Here is a 6,000-nt window from a genome sequence, read left to right as displayed (position 1 = left end):
GACAGGTTGGGGACAGAGTTTTAGAATTTGAATAATTGAATTTCCATTCCTGTTTTCAGTGGAAACACTGGTTTGCATGTACCAGAGCAGGAGCTTCTAAAAGCACAATCACTCTGTGCACGTGCAAAAGTGCATAGACATGTACACACACAGGTATACACACCACAAATACAAACAAGCATCATTCTGCTGTGCACTTGTACAGCTCCTGGTTTGAAACTGAACATGAATTTTCCTGTGGATTTGTCTTCTTTGCACTGTTTTCATTGCAGTGATTTGATTTGCTTAGAGCAACAAACAACACATGGGGTAGGTAGGGAAATAAGCAATTGTCTTTATATGTTGCCTATATATATATATACATACCATTAGCTGCACACAAAACATGACTCACCAGCAGCAGGTGTCCTGCTGTTATGTTCAGCAGATTAGTAATGATAGGGAGGGGGCTGCTCTCCCTATATGGCATCCTAGAGGGAACCTAAAAATAGCTCAGACTTACAGCAAAGTAAAAGTATTTGCGGGCTTTGAACGAAGTCTGCTTCTGAAGGTAAGAATCAGAGTTGATCTGTTTAATCTGCCATTCCTTATTTTTTTATTTTTCTCTTTCTTTCCTCCCGTGTCAAGCTTGCGTTGGCAGGGAGTTGAGAGTTATAAACAGTCGTCTTCTGTGTTTATAGAAACAGGGAGGGGATTGACCAGTTAGAAATCAGTGTAAGAGCATTTGCAGTCGAGGCAGAGGCAACAGGGGAATGTGTCTCTGTTAGAAATAGTTGCCTTTTCCCCCCTCCCTTTTTCTCTTTCTCTCAGTTGTTAGAGAATCTGAATGGCATATGAGCAATCCCAGCATGTGACTCTGCTCCGAGGAGCAGGAGAGCTATTGCTGGTAGTTACTCCCACCATGAAACAAGTCCAGTAAGCAAAGTTGTCTGCAAAGTTATTGTAGTGGCAGAATTTGAGAAGAGAGGAGCTGTTTGTATTTCCAAGGCGTGTGCAAATCAGGGTGCTGCCTGTGCTCCATGGGAGGGTGGCTGAGGAGGTTTTTCCTTTTTTCAGCCTTGCTGCTAAATGTCTGTGTGCCTTCTACGCTCAGGCACATTGTGGGTAGACAACTGGCCAAAAGGAAAATACCGCTTTTCAGAGGGAAACTATGGAGGATAACTGTATGTATATTATATTTACATGTGCATATCCACATCTGCACCTATGCACAGAGATCCTGAGCTGCTGGGCTGCAGAAAAGCCCCCTGAGTTTTCCTTTGAGCAGCTGCCTCTGTGCAGCACAGAAATGGAGTTGTAAGGGCTGAGTTGTGCTGCTGAAAAATGAGGTACAAGGGCTGCTCGTTACACCAGAATAACCTCTCGGGCTGTGATGGATTTCCCCTGACTTTTTCGAGTGGCATCACCAATATTGAAAACAAGCAACTTTGGTGTTGTGGAGAGGGGATAAAAACCTGACAGCCCTGAGCAGGGAGTGTCTGAGGACAGCGCTGTGTCACACACAGGTGTGAGCTTGGGTGGGCATCCTCACCAAGAGCTGCCATGCCCTGACTTCGAGCCCCCAGGGGATAAGGATTTTCTCTGTGTGTCTCCTTCTCTGCCCTCATTTAGTGCTGGTGTTGGCAAATGAGTGCCAGAGGGGTGAGCATGGCCGGGGGCCTGGCTGTGGTGTTGTGGGGTGGAGGTGGCACTTGGACCATGGTGGGGTCTCACTGCCTGAGCTCCTGCAGTGGGTGTTGGAGCCCATCAGTCATTCCCAGGATACCTGGCTGTTCCTTGAGTTAGTGCTGATTCCTGGCTAGACCAGCAGCTCCCTTGGCTGCTATGGGGAAGATGGCAGAAGCAATCTAATTTTAGCTCCCTGATGTTGGGCCAGCTTCTCCTGAAATCAGCATCAATGGCAAAACCAACATTAATTTGAGTGGGAAAAGGACAGAACCCAAATGAATATATGCTGGCCTTTGTAATTATCTTTATTAGCTGATAGGGAAGGAAGACCTAATTCACTCAGTGCATTTCCATGGCTGCCTGGCTGTGCTCCAGTGATGCACCAGCCTGTGAGCAGACGGGCTGGGAGAGCGGGGTGGGAGTGCTCTGTTCCTGCACCAGGGGCTGTAATTCACTGTCATCCCCAAATGATTAAATCCTGCTTATTTCAAACTGGCAGGTAATGGGGCAACACCCACAAATATGGTGGGTAGGGTTTAGCTCCAAGTGTTGAAAAACTTTTCCTATTGAGTCCAAAGTTCAAACTCCTGACCCCTGTGAGGAGAGCACGTAGGGTTTAGTCAGTGTTGAACATTGCATTTTTAGACTGGTAAGAAAATTGAAGAAAGCAGCTGAGAAGCACGAGAGGACAGGTCAGCTGGGCTAAGTGCTGAGAATGGACATAGACTAAAAACAAATCCTACTTGGCAGCACAGAGAGTCTGCTGGGGCTGGCAGTCTGAGACCTTTGCACAAGAACTGTTTTCTTTTCCAGTAAACCAATGTATTGATGAGGATAAGCAGAAGGGATGGGTCTTGATGGAGCTCTACAGGGCTTTTTACCACATTGCTTGGTTCAAATGGCCACAGTTGATGTTCATGTGGTTTTCTCTGCTGAGAAAACTGGATATGACAGAAGATAATATAATTTAGGCCTTTTTTTTCTCTTTCTGAAAATGAACTGCTACATGAGATTTCATATGCTCAAACTTTCATACTTATGGGGCATCCCAAAATTTCATTTCCATTGTGCCAGCTACTATTTAGCACAGACTTAATTTTGCAGCTTCTTTTAAATAAATTCTCTTGACAAAATAATATTATGGCATATTGAAACAGAGCAGACATTTCAATAGGAGCATGCTGAAAGCATCCTTCCTGAAAGCACACACTATTCCTGCAGGAGGGGCTGTAATTCACTGTCACACCCAAATGATTAAATCCTGCTTGTTTCAGGTAATGGGGCAATACCCACAAAAATGGTGGATAGGATTTAGCTCCAGGTGCTTGCTGAAAAACTTTTCCTATTGAGCTCCTATTTATATTTCCTATTGAGATATCCAGTGATATCTTGGTGATAATTCAACAACTCAAACAAGGTAGGCCCAAAATGCCACAGAAATGTTGTGTTGGTTCTGACCCTTCCATGGGTTCTCCAATGCCCTTGGATCTATTTGCTGTGAGAGGGTGCACAGATGATTTGCATTTGAGAGGTCTTTCTAGTTTGTTTATTCCTCTTAATTCTTTACAAGGACATCAAGATGCAAACTATGCCAGGGGAGCTCATAGGAAGGAGGCCACCACGGTGGATGCTGTCAGTAATCCTCCTGCAAAGACTGGAGCAATTCCTTGGGCTGGTCTTTCTCTGGCCATCTGCTTAGCATTCCCTGGTGGTACTTGGGTTTGGATCTCTGGTTTGTTTGTCATTTCAGTCTCCCACTTTATTATTTCCAGAGCCAAGTGAACCGCTGCCAAAGCCAATGCAATGAGATTGCATTGTGAGCTTTGTGACATGGTATACTTTTCTTTTTATCTTGAAGCCTCAGCTCCTGGAATTAGTTGATTATGTTAGAATCCCAGCATTCATTTAAAAAAGGGGGGGGAAAAAAAGAGTGGATCTCTGCTCCTCAAGGACCAAGGAAAAGGCTTGAAAAAAAGGATCTCTGCAGACTTAGCAATCACAGGCCAAATGAAAAGAGGCTTTTTTTTTTCTCCCCCTCGACATCAGACTATTTTACAATCATCCTATTTCTGAGTCTCTCACTCACGGTTTTTGAGTTCTGGGTGCTGGCAAACCTGAGTAGCAGCTGTTCCTTTTTAAAGGCAGGGAAAATAAGTAGACTAATCTCTAAGAGGAACATTTATTTTATCTTTGCCTTGTGCTGCATTTCCCTCTGGCCCTGCAGCCCACTCCCGCCAGTGGTCAGCTCAGCACTGGGAACCCTTTGCAGCAGCTCCAAGAACCACTCATATCCCAGTAAGGCCCAGTGAGAAGTGGAAGGACAAGAGTTTGCCTTAATCCATGACTGTGATTCCCTTGAGGTCAGGTGCAGCAGCTGCTGCTGTCACTGACCCCATAACTTTAAATAATTTTAGCTATGGCTGTATGTGGCACATCTGAAACGTGATTAGGGCTTGCCCACTCCTGGGGTACACACTGTCACTCTCTCCCCAGCTTGGGGATATATTTGGGATAAAACTACCAGAGCTGGGAAGGGTCCATCATTTCTATTTCAGTTTGCCTTGTGGACTGTTTTCCTACTTTTATCTTTCTGTGGGATAAGATAGGACACATAAGACTGATTTTAACAAAATATGTTTGTTAGTCTGGATTTTTCATCACTGTGGGCTGAGGCCTTAGGGAAACATATTTTTTTTATTGCTTTTTTCTCAGTAATTAAATGGAATTAGTATTCCCTGCCATTGCTGGCCAACTGAATCCACTTGCAAATCAGTTGCAAGCAAAAGACAACACCAGTTATGAAGTACTAAAAAAGGGAAGTACTAAAATTAAAAGAATAACAGAAAATAAAATGAAGACCCACAAGTCAAATTTGTTGCTTGATAAACTAACTTGATAAAATTTACAGTGCTTGATATATGCCAGTTTTGCTGATGTGCTTTTTTTTTTCTTTTGGTCTGTCAGTATGTCTTCAGAATTTTTTTTTTTTTTTAATCTGGAGAGAAGATGAAAATTGTTTTTTGCATATACATTTTGCAGATAAAGTACAACAGGTGGAAGGAGTGCACATGTAGAGGCTCTGGTGTAGGGTTATATGGTGTATCTCCTGTTCTTTAGCTGGGAAATGATTTTACAGACCTTCAGTGAACCAAACCTGGCACTTCACTGGAATTTTAAGGGAAGGGAGGGTCCCAGGCCCTTAGAGGGAAGAGCAACAAGTGGACAAGTGATGGAAAATCCTCCTTAAACACAAGTTAACCTGTCCTAGCAACCACTAGTCAGTAGCTACTGAGCTTATTGCAAACTCTTTCTACCTTGGTACTGAGCTCCAGAATAAAACATGGAAGGAAAGTGCTCACTGCCATCTGCTAGAACCAAAGCATTTGCATATGGTTGCAAAACAACCAACTTTTTAGAGTACAAAAAAAACACTTCCACTGATTCCCTCTCCAACACATGGAACTCCAAGGGAAAACGAGCTGTGTTGCTGCTGGAGCCTTTGTACCACTGGGTGTCCGAGCCCCTGCTGCCACTGGGCTGCTGGGCACAGTCTGCTTTGCTAAAAAGGCTTTGGTAGGGAGAGGGATGGGAAAAAAAAAAAAGAAAAGGAGAAGGAGGTAAATAATTTAAAAAAGGAGGGATGGAGAAAGCAGTGTCCACAGTAGGGCAGTGAAGCTGGTGAAGACTCTAGAGCACAAGTCTTATGAGGAGCTGGGAATGTTAAGCCTGGAGAAAAGGAGGCTTACAAGGGATGTTATCAATTTCTACAACTACCTGAAAGGAGGCTGTAGACAGGTGGGGCTTTGCCTCCTCTCCCAAGGAACAAGCAGTAAGAGGAAAGAGCCTCAACTTGTGACAGGGCAGGTTTGATAGGATATAAGAAAAAAAATTCTTCACAGAAAGGATTGTCAAGCACTGGAACAGATTGCCCGGGGAAGTGGTGGGGGCAGCATCTCTGGAGGTATTTAAGTGATGTGCAAATGTGGTACTCCGGGACACGGCTTAGCCGTGGGCTTGGCAGCGCTGGGGATTGGATTTGATAGTCTTGATGTAAGGGTCTTTGCACACCTGAACGACTCTGTGATTCTAAGAAATGCAGGGGGAAATGGGGGAAGTGGTTGAAAAAGGGGATGGGGGCAGGAGGAAGAGAATGGGGGCAGGAAAGAGGGAAATGGGGCAGGAAAAAGGGAAAGGGAGCAGGGAAAAGAGCGATGGGAAAATGGAAGGGAACGGCGAGAAGGGTAGAAATGAGGAACGGGAAGACCAGCGGGGTGAAGAGGGAGAAAAAGAAGAAAAGTGGGGCGAAAGAAAAAGGCATAAAGGGGGAGACAG

The 6,000-nt window shown here is 44.6% G+C and overlaps 1 protein-coding gene across 1 annotated transcript in view; it reads left to right on the top strand.

The window, feature by feature from the left end:
* The first annotated feature begins 520 nt into the window (after window positions 1-520).
* The window catches only part of SGCD (sarcoglycan delta), a 313,850-nt gene continuing 308,370 nt past the window's right edge, over window positions 521-6,000 (top strand). Inside the window, exon 1 of the mRNA XM_014253192.2 lies at window positions 521-550. The gene's annotated coding sequence lies outside the window, so the exon portion shown is untranslated. The remainder of the gene's footprint in view (window positions 551-6,000) is intronic.

Source organism: Pseudopodoces humilis, chromosome 17 (assembly GCF_049639895.1).
Source record: "Pseudopodoces humilis isolate 2021_Gansu_Grassland_sample_001 chromosome 17, ASM4963989v1, whole genome shotgun sequence".
In the NCBI taxonomy this organism is placed as follows: Eukaryota; Metazoa; Chordata; class Aves; order Passeriformes; family Paridae; genus Pseudopodoces; species Pseudopodoces humilis.
The sequence above is the reverse complement of the archived record's forward strand: the minus strand, read 5'-3'. Positions and strand labels throughout refer to the sequence as shown.